Source organism: Hyaena hyaena, unplaced genomic scaffold (assembly GCF_003009895.1).
Source record: "Hyaena hyaena isolate Hyena2069 unplaced genomic scaffold, ASM300989v1 scaffold_206, whole genome shotgun sequence".
Lineage (NCBI taxonomy): Eukaryota > Metazoa > Chordata > Mammalia > Carnivora > Hyaenidae > Hyaena > Hyaena hyaena.
In genome coordinates, this window is record NW_024080840.1 from 2557746 (window position 1) to 2574577 (window position 16832).

The window sequence follows — 16832 nt, forward strand, 5'->3', positions numbered from 1 at the left end:
TACTTTGCAGACTTGTATGTAATAAGGACTGAAAGATATACTAGAGGTAAGAAAGCAATGACAATTCCTGACAAATGTTGGTGCTCAATCAGATGATAGTTGCCCATCTTTTGTTTGTTGGTTTGTTTTGAGAGAGAGAGAGAGAGAGAGAGAGAATCCCAAGCAGTCTCCACGTTGTCAACATAGAACCCGATGTGGGTCTCCATCTCATGATCTGCAGGATCATGACCTGAGCCAAGGTCAAGAGTTGGACGCTTAACTGACTGGGCCACCCAGGTGCCCCAATAGCTTTTCTTCTTGAAGGTATCCTCAAGCCAGGCGGGTCTGTGTGACTTTCTCAGGGGTAAAATGCAAGCCTTTCACTACTGTCAACACTCTGTATGCAGCTCCCAGTCTTCCTCTACCTGCATTCTCTCTGCCCTGCAAGAGAGAATCTTAGGTATCTGTAAATGTCAGGCCTGACTTGGAGCGATACCTGGAAGTTACCCAAGCATGAGGGCCAGCTGAGGCCTGTCTCAGCTGATGTTCTTTGCTAACTGCCATATGAAAAACCATAGAACTTAAAAAAAATGGAGAGTTGCAGCCATGGAATAAAAAGAGCAAAACACCTGCCAGGATAATAAGCAGGTTTTGCAGGGGAAGTTTGTTATATAATAGGACAGAGACATTCATGGGCAAGGAGGAGGAGAAGGGTTGGGAGATGGGAGCCATGACATGTCAGAAAGGCTGGTGTGTATAAATATTGCTCATAAGCAAATTAAGGATTTTTAAAATAGGCATGGAAGGGTCTCTCCCACCAAGCTGTCCTGAAAAATGAGATGTCTCTGAGCTATAAGTTAGTATATTCTTTCCTGGTTGAAAAGAAAAAATATGTTTAATTGGACAAATATCTTTAGCAATGATAATTACATGGGTCCCTGAAACATTTCTCACCTGGTCATTTTCTGCAGGGTTAATATCAGTGGAACATATTTAAAAAAAAACAACAACACGACTTGTATTTAATGACCTTTTTCTCTTTTCCTGGTACTAGTTTTCACTGCGTGATTTCTGCCTTTGGTGTCAGATTGTGCAGGAAAGCAGTCGAGAAGGTTTGGGTGATAACAACGGCCCCAATCAATTTTTATAGGGCCAGCAGCCGTGATGACTTAATTGCTACCTTGGTGAAAAAGGCTGTGATCCTTATGCTAAATTATTTTTAAAAAAATAGCTTTCAGTGTAAGTTTTTAGAATTGTGTCTAGTCTTTTGGTGATTGAAAAAGGACCAAGAGTTTGAGTGTGGAAAGGGTTGAGAATGGAAAGTTCAGGGCTAACGTGAAATACAGGATTTCAGTAGCTCAGGGATGCCAGACGGTGCTGGCCAGGGTGCAGCAGGCAAAGAGAGGTCCAGATAATGTGCCACATGAGGACAATCAGTCCAGCCTGGTAGCCCGCAAGCACTGTCGTGTTTTAAATGGACTACCTCCTGTTGCAGTGCCATACAGGCGATATCCCACGATTATTTCTCACCCTATGTGGTTTCACAAAAACGTTATTGAAACTAGGGGAAATCATTCTAAACAGAGGCAAAAGAAAACTCTTTGATTGGAATTATAATGATGTCTTTCACAATTTCTGACAGATAAATTACGAACCTTGGCCGCACAACTTTGGAGCACAGTGTTCATTTGAACTGAGTTCAGACTGTCTTAGGGAGCTTTTATTTTTACAAATGAGCATTGAGCTTTTGGGAGGGAGGAAAGCGGGTTCTTCTTGCTTTTGAAAGGCGATGACTTTTGCATTTATCTTATAGGTAGTGATAATAAATACAGAGTAGCAAGTGTCAGATTAGAACACAGAGCTTCCTGGGAGGAGCCCCTATGGTCAGCCATTCCTCAGAACCCTGTCTCCCTAAAGCTTTCTAGACGGGGTAGGTGGTTTCCACTTACAGTGTATATCACTTTACAAGTATGATATTTCCAATGGATAGTTTTTTCTAATACTTATATCAAATTATAACATATCAAATGGTTGCTGGCCCAAACTTGAGAGACTCTTGAATTTTCCTGGAGGAACAACAACAACAACAACAGACCCTGAAATGTAAACAACATCAAAACTTGACAACAACAGACACTGAAAATATTTTGCAAGGAAAGAGATGAACCTAAACCACTGTCTTTTTTTTTTAATTTTTAAATGTTTTTATTTATTTCTGAGAGAGAGAGCGCGCGTGAGCAGGGGAGGGTCAGAGAGAGAGGGAGATACAGAATCTGAAACAGGCTCCAGGCTCTGAGCTAGCTGTCAGCGCAGAGCCCGACACGGGCCTCGTACCCACAACCATGAGATGGTGACCTGAGCTGAAGTCGGACGCTTAACCGACTGAGCCACCCAGGCGCCCCTAAACCAGTCTTAACGTGCACCATTTCTTGTGCCTATTTTACAAGGTCAGAAAGTTCAGACACTTCCCAAGAGTTTCTTCTTTCCTAAAATGCAAAGCGAGTGTAACCCTACTGTCACGAGACCTACTGCTCATTGATAGGAGCCACTGAGGGGCGCCTGGGTGGCTCATTCAGATAAGCGTCCGACTGGATTTAGCTCAGGTCACAATCTCACAGGTTGTGGTTTGAGCCCCATGTTGGGCTCTGCGCTGATGGTGCAGAGCCTGCTTAGGATTCTCTCTCCCTTTATGTCTTCTCCTCTGTGCTTTCTCTCTATCAAAATAGATAAATAAAATGAGTCACTGAGAAAACTTAAAAAGAGGTTTGTTGGAACCTTAGCAATTTTAATAAATTTGAACACTGAAAAGTATAGGGAATAGATAAATAATGCTACATCCTATAGGACAGTGAACACAGGCACTATTATAAAATGTGAGGTACCTAGGAGCTTCACACAGGGTCACAGAATCATAGAGATATAGGGGCATTTGGTGTCACATAATCCACTCCTAGTACGCTATATTACTCCAACAATTTTATTGTTCTGTCTTTGCTTGAACATATGAAATAAAGGGACAATTAGGAAATCCATTTGATTTTAAATAAATTGTATTTTTTAGGAAATTTTAACATTAAACTCACCTCTTCCTCTCTACTGATTTCCTTTATGGTTATGGATCTTACTCAGTAGCCACACTGAAACCTTTCCTGACCCCTTTGCTGCAAGACACAATTTCAAATATATATATTTTCCAGAATATATAAATATATACACATATGTATTCAGTATATATACTTATATATGTAAATTGGCCAAATATATACATTGAATATATATATTTGAATATATATTATATATACATATTTCTGTATGTGGTTGCCAGAGGTAAGGGAGTGGGTGGAGGGAGTAAAATGAGTGAAGAGGGTCAAAAAGTATATAAACTTCTAGTTATAAAATAAATGAGTATTGGTGATACAGCACAGAACATGGTTACTACAGTTACTAATACTGTATTGCATATTTGAAAGTTGCTAACATAATAGATCTTAAAATTTATTATCACAAGAGGGAGAAAATTGTAACTATGTATGGTGATAGACGTTAACTACAGATGGTCTCCATCTTAGAATCGTTCAACTTAACAATTTTTTGACTTATGATGGTGTGAAAGCCGTTCACATTCAGTAGAAACTGCACTTCGAATTTTGAATTTTGGTCTTTTTCTGGGCAAGTGATACGCCAAATGATTCTCTCTTTTTCTCTCTCTCTCATTACATGAGCAGTATGTGTTTACTGTAGACATTATAAATAACCAAAAAGTTGAAATAAAATGGTCATTCAGTACCCAGACCACCCGAGATATTTACTGTTAGTTACTATTTTGGGGTATGGCTTTCTAGATGCTTTTCCTATGCACATATTATATATATCTTTAATAAAAATACTGTTTTCCAAGCTGATTTTCCAGTTAACATATCTTAACCCTTGTCACACCTCAACAACCTCAACAAATGTTTGTTTACAATATTTTAATGACTACATAATATCCTATTGTCTATTATTTGTCATGATTTATTTTTGCCAATTAAGAGCATTTCCTTTTTTTTCTCTACTAATGTAAGCGCTATAGTGGATATCTGTATGCACATCTTATTGATATGACTGAGAATTTTTAAAAATTAGTTTCAGGTGCACAATGTCGTGATCCAACAATTTTATACATTAATCCCCATCACCTATTTTACCTGGCCCCCTACCCACCTATCCTCTGGTAACCATCCGTTTGTTCTCCATAGTTAAGAGTGTGTTTCATGATTTGTCTCTCTTTTTTTTCCCCTTTGCTTTTTGTTTTGTTTCTTATATTTCACATATGAGTGAAATCATATGGTATTTGTCTTTCTATGACTGACTTATTTCACCCAGCATAATACACTCTAGCTCTGTCCATGTCATTGCAAATGGCAAGATTTTATTCTTTTTTTTAATAGCTAAATAGTATTCTCTACCACTTCTTTATCCATTCATCTATCCATGGACACTTGGGCTTCTTTCATAATTTGGATATTATAAATATTGCTGCTATACACATAGGGGTGCATGTATCCCTTTGAATTAGTGTTTTTGTATTTTTTGGGTAAATAACCAGTAATGCAATTATTGGGTCACAGAGTAGTTTTATATTTAATATTTTGAGGACATTCCATACTATTTTCCACAGTGACTGTATCAGTTTGCGTTCCCACCAACAGTGCGTGAGTGCTCCTTTTTCTCCACATCCTGGCTAACACTTCTTTCTTGTGTTGTTGATTTTAGCCATTCTGACAGGTGTGAGGTGATATCTTGTAATTTTGATTTGCATTTCCCTGATGATGAGTGATGTTGAGTATCTTTTCATGTGTCTGTTGGCTGTCCGGGTGTCTTCTTTCGAGAAATGTCTGTTCAAGTCTTCTGCCCATTTTTAATTGGATTATTTATTTTTAGGGTGTGGACTTGTAGAATTTCCTTATATATTTTGTATACTAACCCTTTATCAGATATGCCATTTGCAAATGTCTTCTTCCATTCTGTAGGTTGCCTTTTAGTTTTGTTGATTCTTTCCTTCACTGTGCAGAAACTGTTTTATGTTGATAGAGTCTCAGTCGTTTATTTCTGTTTTTATTTCCCTTGCCTCAAGGGACATATCTAGAAAACTGTTGCTATGGCTATGTCAGACAAATGATTACATGTGCTCTTGACTAGGATTTTTATAATTTCAGATCTTGCATTTAGGTCTTTAATCCATTTTGAGTTTATTTTTGTGTATGGTGTAACAAAGTCATCCAGTTGTTTGTTGTTGTTGTTGTTTTGCATGTTGCTGTCTAGTGTTCCCAGCACCATTTGTTGAAGAGACTGTCTTTTTCCCATTGGATATTCTTTCCTGCTTTGTTGAAGAATAATTGATCCTATAATTATGGGTCTATTTCTAGGTTTCCTATTCTGTTCTATTGATTGGTGTGTTTGCTTTTGTGCCATTACCATGCTTTTTTGACTTATATGGCTTTGTAATATAACTTGAAGTCTAGAATTGTGATACCTCCAGCTTTGCTTTTCTTTGTTATGATTGCTTTGGCTATTTGGGGTCCTCTGTACCTCCATATAAATTTTAGAATGTTTTGTTCCAGCTATGTGGAAAAATGCTGTACATTTACACCTGTAGATTGTTCTGGGTGCATAGACATTTTAACAGTATTATTTCATCAGTGTTTTACAGTTTTCAGAGTACAGGTCTCTCACCTCTTTGGTTAAGTTGGGTATCTTTTGGTGTAATTGTAGATGGGGATTGTTTTCTTAATTTCTGCAGCTTCCTTATAAGTGTATAGAAATGCAACAGATTTCTGTGCATTGCTTTTGTATCCTATGACTTTACTGAATTCATTTATCAGTTCTAATAGTTTTTTGGTGGAGCCTTTCGGGTTTTTTTTTTAATGTACAGTACCAAGTCTTCTGCAAATAGTCAAAGTTTGACTTCTTCCTTACTGATTCTGATGCCTTTTATTTCTTTTTGTTGTCGATTTCTGTGGCTAGGATTTCTAGTACTACATTGAGTAAAAGTGATAAGGGTAGACATCCTTGTCTTATTCTTAGCAGGAAACCTTTTAACTTTTTCCCAATGAGTATGATGCTCACTGTGGGTTTTTCATATATGGCCTTTATTATGGTGAGGTATGTTCCCTCTAAACCTACTTTGTTGAGGGCTTTAATCATGAATAGATATCTCTCTCTTTTGATGAGTCTGGCTAGAGGTCTTTCAATTTGTTGATCTTTTCAGTGAACCAGCTTTTGCTGTCATTGATCTTTTTTATTGCGTTTAGTTTCTGTATCACTTATTTTTACTTTAATCTTTATTTCCTTCTTTCTGGTGATTTTGGGTTTTGTTATTGTTTTTCTAGTACATTCAGATGTAAGGTTAGGTTCTTTATTTAAGATCTTTCTCTTGCTACTTGAGGAAGACCTGTATTGTTACAAAGTTCCCTCCTAGAACCACTTTAGCTGTGTTTTCATTTTCATTTGTTTCCATGTACTTTTTAATTTCTTCTTTGATTTCTTAGTTGACCCATTTATTGTTTAGTAGCCTGTTATTTAACCTTCGTGTACTTGTGGTCTTTCCAAATTTTTTTTCTTGTGGTCGATTTCTATTTTCATAGTGTCATGGTTAGAGATGATGCATAGTACGACTTTGATCTTTTTGAATTTGTTAAGACTTGTTTTGTGGCCTAATATGTGATCTTTTCTGGAGAATAGTCCATGTACACTTGAAAAGAATCTGTATTCTGCTGTTCTGGGATATAATATCCTAGATATATCTGGTAAGTCCATCTGGTCCAGTGCGTCATTGAAAGCCACTGTTTAATTGTTGATTTTCACTTTGGATAATCTGCCCATCAATGTAAGTGGGGTGTTAAAGTCCCCTATCATTATTGTATTACTGTCGATTAGTTCCTTTATGTTTGTTGTTAACTGTTTTATGTATCTGGGTGCTTTCATGTTCTGTGCATAAATATTTCCAATTGTTATATATTCTTGTTGGGTTGTCCCTTTTATTATTATATACTGTCCTTTGTCTCTTTTTACACTCTGTTTTAAAGTCTATTTTATCCAATATAAGTATTGCTACTCTGGCTCTATTTTGACATCCATTTGCGTGATAGATGTTTCTCTGTCCCCTCACTCTCAGTCTGCAGGTGCCTTTAGGTCTGAAATGAGTATCTTTAGACACACATACATGGGTCCTGTTTTTTAATCCACTTTTACACCCTGCTGCTTTTGCTTGGAGCATTTAGTCCATTTACATTCAAAGTAATCATTGATAGATTAGTATTTATTTATCGCCATTTTGTTACCTGTTTTGTGGCTGCTTTTATAGTTTTTTTCTGATCTTTTTTTTTCTCTCATGGTTTGCTGGTCTTCTTTAGTGATATACTTGGATTCCTTTCTCTTTATTCTGTGCATATCCATGGTTTTTGATTTGTGGTTACTATTTGGTTTGTATATAACATCTTCTGCATATAGCAGTCCATATTAAGTTAATGGTTGCCTAAGTTTGAACCCATCTTTACTCACCCAAGGTCCATCATGTTTTAGAAATATGGTGTCATATTTTACATACCTTATTTTATCAATATCTTGACTGATTTTTACAGAAATATTTTTACTTTTAATATTTAGACTTTCACTTATGTAGTTGTTCCTTTCCACTCACAGAGTTCTCTTTACTATTTCTTATAGAACTGGATTCATGGTCCTGAACGCCTTTAGTTTTTGTTTGTCTGAGAAACTCTGTCTCTCCTTATATTCTGAATGATATGCTTGCTGGAGAGATTATTTTTGGCTGCATATTTTTCCCATTCAGCACTATAAATATATCATGCCACTCCCTTCTGGCTTGTAAAGTTTCTGCTGAAAAATCTGCTGACAGCCTTGTGGAGTTTCCCTTATATGTAACTGTCTCCTTTTCTCTTGATACTAAATTTTTCTTTCTTTATCACTACTTTCTGCCATTTTAATTACTATGTGTCTTGGTGTGGACCTCCTTTGGTTGATTCTGTTGGGGGTTCTCTGCCCCCCCTGGAGCTGGATATCTCTTTCCTTCCCTAGATTAGGGAAGTTTTCAGCAGTTACTTTTTTAAGTAAATTTCACATCCCCCTTTCCTCTCTCTTCTCCTTCTGGGATCCCTATAATGCAAATGTTGTTGTGATTGATGGAGCTTCTGAGGACCCTAAGTCTCTACTTGTTTTCAATAATTCCTTTTTCCTCTCAGTTGTTCAGCTAGATTATTTTCCATTAATGTCTTCTGGTGCATTAATGTATTCCTTTGTTTCTTCCACCCTGCCATTTATTCCACCAAATGTATTTTTAATTTTATTTACTGTGTTGTTGTCTTTGATGGGTTGTTTTTTTATCTCTGTGTTAAGGGTCTCACTGATATTCTCTACTCTTTTCTCACATCCAGTACCTTTCTGATCATCACTTTAAATTCTCTGTCACAAATGTTACTTGTATCTATTTTGTTTAGGCCTCTTGCTGTGGTTTTGTCCTGTTCTTTGCCTTGTGATAGACTCCTCTGTCTTCTCATTTTGCCTAACTCTTTGTGTCTATTACTGTGTGTTAAGCAAGTCAGCTGTGTCTGTTGCTCTTGAAATTTATGGGAGGCTGTGCACTTTTAACTAGGTGGTGCTGGTCCTCCTCCACAGGGCACATGCTGCCACTGTGGAGATCAGGGCTGGCAGGGGCTGCTCCACAAAGCTCATATAGGGGAGGTCCCTGTCCGCTGTAAGGGATGGGAAGACACAGTGTTGGGGAGGTTTGAATGGGTCTTCTCGGGGAGGGGTTCTGCAGCATGGCACTGAGGGGTACTGTGGCAGGCCTGGCTGGAGGAGGGGAGGGTGTGGAATAAGCTAGTTAGGTAGTCAGTGCCAGCACCACTCTGGTTCCAGCGGGTGGCTGTGTGTTTATGATGAGAGGCGAGGGAGGGAAATGGTGCCTACCAGCTCTTTTCTTCCTGAAGAAGTCCTTTAGGGAGCCCTGAGATTAGTAACTAACTTCTTCTATAAACTCCACATTCCTTTCAAACTGCTGCTTCCAAGCTGTATCCCTCTGGTTCCTTTGTTGTGCTGTCTCTTTATGGGCAGGGGTGCATTTTCTTATCACCCCGCAGGCTCTCCCTCGAGACTAGCTGCTGGGTTTTTTTGGTTTTTTTTTTTTTACAAATAGTTTATTGTCAAGTTGGTTTCCATATGACACCCAGTGCTCATCCCCACAAGTGCCCTCCTCCGTGCCATCACCCCCCTTTCCCTCTCCCCCACCCTTATCAGCCCTCAGTTTGTTTTCAGCATTCAAGAGTCTCTCATGGTTTGCCTCCCTCCCTTTCCCCCACTGTTTCCCCCCTTCTTCTCCCCCATGGTCTTCTGCTAAGTTCCTCCTAATCCTCCTATACGTGCAAACACATGGTATCTGTCCTTCTCTGCCTGACTTATTTTGCTCAGTGTAATATCCTCAAGGTCCATCCATATTGCTACACATGGCCAGATTTCATTCTTTCTCATTGCCATGTAGTATTCCATCATATGGATAAACCACATCTTCTTGATCCATTTGTCCGTTGATGGACACTTAGGCTCTTTCCATGATTTGGCTATTGTTGAGAGAGTGCTGCTATGAACATTGGGGTGTATGTGCTCCTATGCATCAGCACTCCTGTATCCCTTGGGCCTAGCTGCTGGTTTTTAACATTCTGGGCTTTAAGTCCCGTACTCAATAAATTCAGCCCCTCCGATTTTCAAAGCAAATGCTATGGGGATTCCCCTTCCCATTATAAGTTCCCTGATGTGCTAGTGAGTTTCTTGCCCCTCTCTCCACCCACAGCTCCTTCCTTCCCTCCTGTGGTCAGACCCCGGGGTTTAGGTTCTCACCTAGTCCTTGCTTTTCCTACTGTCTTTGATGTGGCCCCTTCTTTAGTTGTGGAGTTTGGTCAGCTGATCTGTAGACCCTTTTCCTAAGTGGTTTGCTCTGATGTGTTATCTAGTTGTAACTGTGGCAGGAGGTGAGTTCAGGGCCCTCCTACACTGCAGTTTCCCAGTTTCCCAGTTACCCTCCTCTGCTCCTTGCTCTTGGCCCGAGGCAGGGGCAGGGACAACTCCCGGCCAGCCAGGTGATCACGAGGGTAGACAACGGGTACACTTACAGCCATTCTGTACCCATACCATTCTGGTTTTTTTGTTTTGTTTTGTTTTTTTTACAGTCTCTAGTAAATTATACGTGGTAGTCCACATTTTATTATAAAATAGGTTTTGTGTTAGATGATTTACCCACTGTAGATTGATACAAGCAGTCTGAGAATGTTTAAAGTAGGGCAGGCTTACTCTGATGTTTGATAGATTAGGTGTATTAAATGCATTTTGGAGTTAATGATATTTTCATTTTACACTGGGTTTATCAGGATGTAACCCTATTGTGAGTTGAAGAAGATCTGCAGACTTTTTGTGGTGAGGTGATGGTGTATACAAATATTGAATCATTTTGTTGTACACCTGAAGCTAATAAAATGTTGCATCCCAATTATACCTCAATAGAAAAAATAAAATCAGCTTATCAATCCCTGTTGAGATTTTGATTGGAAGCATATTGAGCTTACAGATGCATTTGACAAAAATTAGCATCAATGGGAACATGTTATTACCAGTTAGTCTGGTAATTGGTTTGAAAATGTAATAGAAATAAGTTTGTGCCAGACCAATAATGTTTTATAATTTATTCCCTTTATTCTGGGGAAAACATCTCACTCACAGTAACAATAAAAACTATAGGTTGTGTAACCAATTAAAGGCCATGAAGAAGGAATGAAGAAAGAGAAATTGAGACTATCAAATAAAACAAAAAACAAAAAAATGATAAACTTCTAAATTACTCCCAAAGTATTTCTCTCACTATTTTAACCATCCATAGTTATTTATTAATGCAATTACTTGTGCATCTAGTCATTTAACAACACATACAATGCATACTGAATGCATATGCGTAGAATGTACCATAAGCTGTATTAGGTACAAGAATACAATATTAAATGTACACAGTGCCATTAAAATGGACTCACAGGGATTTATCATTTATCATTGGTTTTGGCACTTTATGTGTATTCTATATAATTCTCACAATAACCTTAAAAGAACATGTTTTCTCTCTGTATTACAAACATGAAACTGAGAATATGTGCAATTAAGTATTGCCTCCACATTTACACAGCAATGAAACAGAAATTTGAACCTATATTTCCTAGAACCTGCAGTATGTGCTTTTACCTATTTAATTCTTACTCAATAGCCCAAGTTGGGAGATAGACATGCAAACAATTGTAGTATTATTTAATATGTAATATATAATGAAGATAATGTAGGAAATGTGCAAAGAGATGCTTTTAATTCTGACTGCAGGTTTCAAGAGCAGGTAATTCTTTGAAAGATGCATCTTGAATGATGACTAGGGCAGCCAGGGAAATGAACAGATAATATACAAAGTAGATGAGCATGAAAACTTCAGTTAATGAAACGTCGTAAATATTAATGGAGCATAAAGCCTAGGGAGAGGTAGCTGGAGATACCAGGAAATCAATAGGAAACCAGAGATTAGAATTTAGAGAGCTACACATTCCAAGGAAGCTTGAAAATGATCCTTAGAAAATGTGAGAAATCATTGATGGGAAGTCCATAATCAGGTTTGTGTTTTAGAAAGTCCTTTCCAGCAGCATTTTCATAGTTAAATCAGAGAGGGCTAGACTGGAGATGGAAAAGAACATGAGGGGGTATGATACAAAGGAATACTTTGGACTGTGTCCACAAATCCTAGACCTAGCATAGAAAACACTGCCTTCTAGATGGTTTCAAAGCAACAGAGTAGAGTTGGGGGGGGGGGGGGGGGCAACAGAATAGAGTCAGGGGGCACAGGATATGAGGGGCGTCTTCTTTGCATCAGAGATTGTTAACTTTTGGACCTGTATGGGCTTTTCTTCCAAACTGTGCTTCTTCATTTCATGGGCGAGGACCTTTGTAATCTGAATGCATGGCCTGCCTTTGTTGCTGGTTGGTGTGGCTGGCTCACTCCCACTGCTGCTCAGCCACTATCAGTGGCTATTTTCTGTTTCATCGGAGCCTTGCTGTGCCAGCCACCCCTTGTGTATTATCAGCTACCCTTTTTCTACCAGTTAAGCCCCAAAGATAAGAGGAGCAAACTAATATGTGATTCAATAGAATCTTTGCAATATTTAAAGGTTCTAATATTAAGGACTATATTGGGTTATTGAGCATTCAATTAAAGAGCCTCAAGTGTTTAATTTAGGATTTTCCATACAACAGGTATTGTTTGTTAATTAGTTAATTAAGTAACAAATGATTATTGAAAACATGCATTAGGATTAAGCAAGCTGCAAGAGAGATAAAGATATCTCCAAGGCAATTAGCTCATTGTAATTTTAATGATAAATGTGTAATTAGACTCTTATTCTAAAGAGATTGTTTAGAATGGTTTTCCCAAGCATTAAACGGGCATGTAACAAGATATTTACTTATATAACAAGCCAAATATAATTCTAATTCTTATTAGGCATCAGCCAGTGTGTTCAAATGATACCTAATTTGCTACAAGCAAAAATTTTACAAGTATTAGTACTTAAAAATATAATCCATTAAAAAGCTTATGTAACTAACGTAATTATATTACAACTAGATTTATCCCCAAGCCTGTTTATTTCACTTCTTAGACAATTATCTGAGACTCTCAAATGTATTATGACTTAATAGACAACATTTATACATTCATGTATCCAGCACTTGAGGGGATTACTATTGTATCACAAAATGAAAACTCTTTTCCCCTTTGTGCACCGAACCTGCAGTGGATGGCTGATGTCAGCCTTCTGTGATGGTCTCAAGTGACCTGAAGGACATATCAAAACAGGTAAAACCAGAAAAGCAGTTAAGCAGAGGCATGCCGGCAGTGTTTTTGAGCAATCAGATATGATTGAAACATAATGTATGAAGATGACCTAAGGGTCTTTCTCATGTCTGTGTGGAAATCAGAAAGCCCTACTTTTTATAACCGGAACAAATTTGACCTCAAGTATTTGGAGACCTGTTTGTGGGCACAATGCCCTTTTCCCCATTTCTGTATAGATAATCCCCTCTAGCTAAAAAGCTTTAGAGCAATTGGTCAGACCAGTCTGAAATACTGTCTCCGGGGCCTTCGTCCTCAGTAAGACAACTACAGCCTTCACTAACCTACTCTGAGGCTGGCTTTCTTTCAGTCGACACCTTTTTTAGTGTCAACTTGTCAAGAAAGAAATAGATTCCCTTCTTGGATGTCTAGAACCTACCACAGTTTCTGGCACATTGCACCCCATAGGTGTCTGTTCAGTGGACTTGAACGAGCAGAATTAGGAAGTCTAGATATTTCTTAAAGCATGTAATTCTTTTTATCCCCATTTTATTGCAGTCCACTGCTTGCCATCATTTTCTGTGCTGCCCTTCTGTACATATTTTTTCTCCACTCAGCAGTCTGGTTCAGTAGGGCTGGGGAGCCTTTATTTCCAAACATCCAGCATGGATTGAGAGTACTGTGGAAATTACAGTAATGATGATAAACTTAGCAAATAGCAGCATTCTTTTTCATTTATTGTCAAGTTAGCTAACATACAGTGTAGTCTTGACTTCAGGAATAGATTCCCCAGATTTATCACTTACATGCAGCAAGTGCTCATCCCATCAAGTGCCCTCCTCAATGCCCCTCACCCAATTTCCCAACCCCCCACCTACCACCCCCATCAACCCTCTGTTTATTCTTTGTATTTCAGAGTCTCTTATGGTTTGCCTCCCTGCCTGTTTGTATTTTATTTTTCCTTCCCTTTCCCTATGGTCCTCTCAAATTCCATAATGAGTGAAATCTTATGATATCTGTCTTTTTCCGACTGACTTATTTTGCTTTGACTAATAACTTCCACTTCCGTCCATGTTGTTACAAATTGCATTTTAAGTGCTTATTGCCTACCAGGCATAGAGAGATGCTCTTTTCATTGCGTTACTGCAGTGTGGATTGTCAGTAATCCTCTGAAGTAGATCCTACCATTATATTTCATGTGAGGAAGCTGAGGCTTAGAGTAGTTACATAATTTTCCCAAAAATCACAGTTAATAAGCAGCAGAATCAGGATATAATCCCAAGTATTGCACAGGCAGAGACCGTTCTTGCCTGGGATTAGGTTCCCTTGATGCAGGTCCTGAGATGGAGTTGCACAGGGTGGTTTATGAGGCCATGCTCTAGAGGAAGTCTGTCAGGGAGTGAGCCATGCAAGGCAGGGAGGGGAAGAAGCTAGGCAAAGCTGTGAGTTCACTAGAAGTCTTAGCCTTAGTCTTACTGCACAGGAAGGTCTTGAGTAGAAATAACATCACAAATAGTTCCATCTTCAGGTGGTATGGCCAGGAATTTGAACCCCAGAATCTTCCTCTCATGGGCTGTTGGCTACTCCTGCGGAAAAAGACCTAATCTCACAGGGATGTTGTGGTGGGAGGTACTTCACCTCAGCAGCCATGTCCCAGGACAAGTCTGTTTATGAGCCATCACAGCTGCTCTCACCCCAGCAGCTACTGACACACAGCAAATTGGGACAGGCCACTGGTAGCATCTACTGCTGAGCCCTCCGCTGGTAATGGCTTTCCTGACTTCGAAGCTCTCACGAAGCACACAGGATTGTCGGCAAGCAGAGTAGGTTATTATCCTCATCTGCCTTTTCCTAGTTGAGTGGCTTTGGGAAAACCGCTTAAACATTCTGAGTCTCACTTTTATCATCCATTAAGTGGGAGTCTTAATACTGTCGGTCTCAAGGGCGTGTTATGACGACCAAATGAGAATGTATATGAATACATTTTGTACACTAAAGCAGAAGGTGTTTGTGACACTGTTATTACCATATTTGACTTCTCAAGGCTCAGGGACAGCCAGTGGGTAGGAGCCCATAGAGCTATGGAAGTCCAGGTCCAGATGACAAGTTTGATTAAAGAGGTTGTAGGCACAAGGCCAGTGATATACAAATAGAGAAAGATAAGGATAGGATGAAGCTGAACTTGAAGGAGACTCTTTCAAGGATTCTGCTGAGTATTGATAAACCTAATTAATATGAGCAGAAACCAAGGGTCAGAAAAATTAACATACCCAAGTTCTCCAGCACATGGCAGGCCTGGGGCTCTGTCTCAGGGAATTTGAAGCCTAATTTTGCATACTCCTTTTCTGACTTCAATATTGGTGAACCCGGGTGATTTTCCCCAGCAAGTCTCTCGTTCTCTGGACCCTGTGAAATGTTTCTTTTCCTATCTCAGGACGTTCCCATTCTAAGCATCTTGTGCCTTAGCTCTTTCTCCTGAATTCTTGACCTCTATTTAATGTAATAATCACACATTCCAAATGGAGCAGAGAGAAACAGTCTCTGATCTCTCGTGGCTGACAAACAGCACTTACCCCTGTGAGGCATTTGAAGCCTTATCTGAAGCTTAAAAGGCCTAAGTTTCACCTTAATACCACATTCAGTGGAGGTCAGTTTGGAAAATTGGCTTCCTGCATAGTACAGAAGCCTCAGTGAAGGATCAGAAAGCCAGGTGGTGTGAAGACTGTGGGTTTCAATAGACGGTCCATCATTTGTGGAAGGAAAGAGATTTAACTTTTCAGGGGAGTCTAAATTTCCTCTAGATGACTTTATGCACGCGATGCTCAAATAGCCATTAATTTAAAGGAAATGTCTTTGAAAGAAAAACACTTAAAAATAATGATAGCTTCTAACTGATAAACAACCCAAGCACGTAATCATCTCATCATGTAATGTAATTACAGTTAAATAAAAATACTGAGTACATATAATATTTTCTCTCAGTGTCCTGATGAAGTGTGCAGCAGAGGGACCATTTGTGTTTTCCCTCTTTTCCTGCCTTTGCTCATACAGTGGAAAATATTTCCCTTATAAGAGAGGTCTCAGTGGTCTTAATTGTGTTTCATGAGCATTCCTTAACCAGTCATTAGCAAAGGGTATTGTAACTCTGACCATTTGCAACCACTCCTTGAGTGGGGTGTCTGCTTTTCCTTCTGAGGTGGTTCAAAGAAGACATGGGTAGCTGATCAAAGCTAGGGGTCCTGTTAAGGAGAAGGGATAGAAGAATAGAGGATAAATGACCATGAAAGTATACAACAGAATAACAAAGGTGGTACTGAATATTAAAATATATACTATATTCTAATCATTTTATTAATCAGTTAGAATATGTAGAAGAGGAAGAATAAGTGTTTTCTGACTAACATATCCAAATTCCTAACAGCAACCTACAGAGACCTTTTCTTCCCAATGAGAACAAACATCTCCTAAAGCTTGAGGCCCTGAAAGCAACTGGGAAGCACCTTGATGGGAAATTTCCATATGGCCTGATAGCTATCATGAGTAATTCTGAAAGTGTTCTGAACACTTCTTTGGAAAAGTGAAAATATTAAATCTCTTAGCCTGGTGAAGGAGCACAGGTTTTGAATTTAAGCAAATAAATATTTGAGGTTTTACCCAGCAATTTTTATCACATTAAATCACATTAAGTCATATTGCACTTTAGGCTCCATTAGTTTCTACCTCCTAGAGTTGTTTTGAAGATTCCATGGAATAAAATATGAAAAAAATATTTGGTGCGCAATGGGAAGATAACATTGTCTTTTCTCTTTTATTGTAGGCCTGAGAATGTGTGACGGAGGGTGGGGAGTCACTGACCAGTATGTAGGAGAAATACAACCTATCACTTTAACCTAAGCTTTTTGTGGTAGGCCCCCTCTGGTGGCGTAAGGATCAGCAGAAGAAAGCTGAG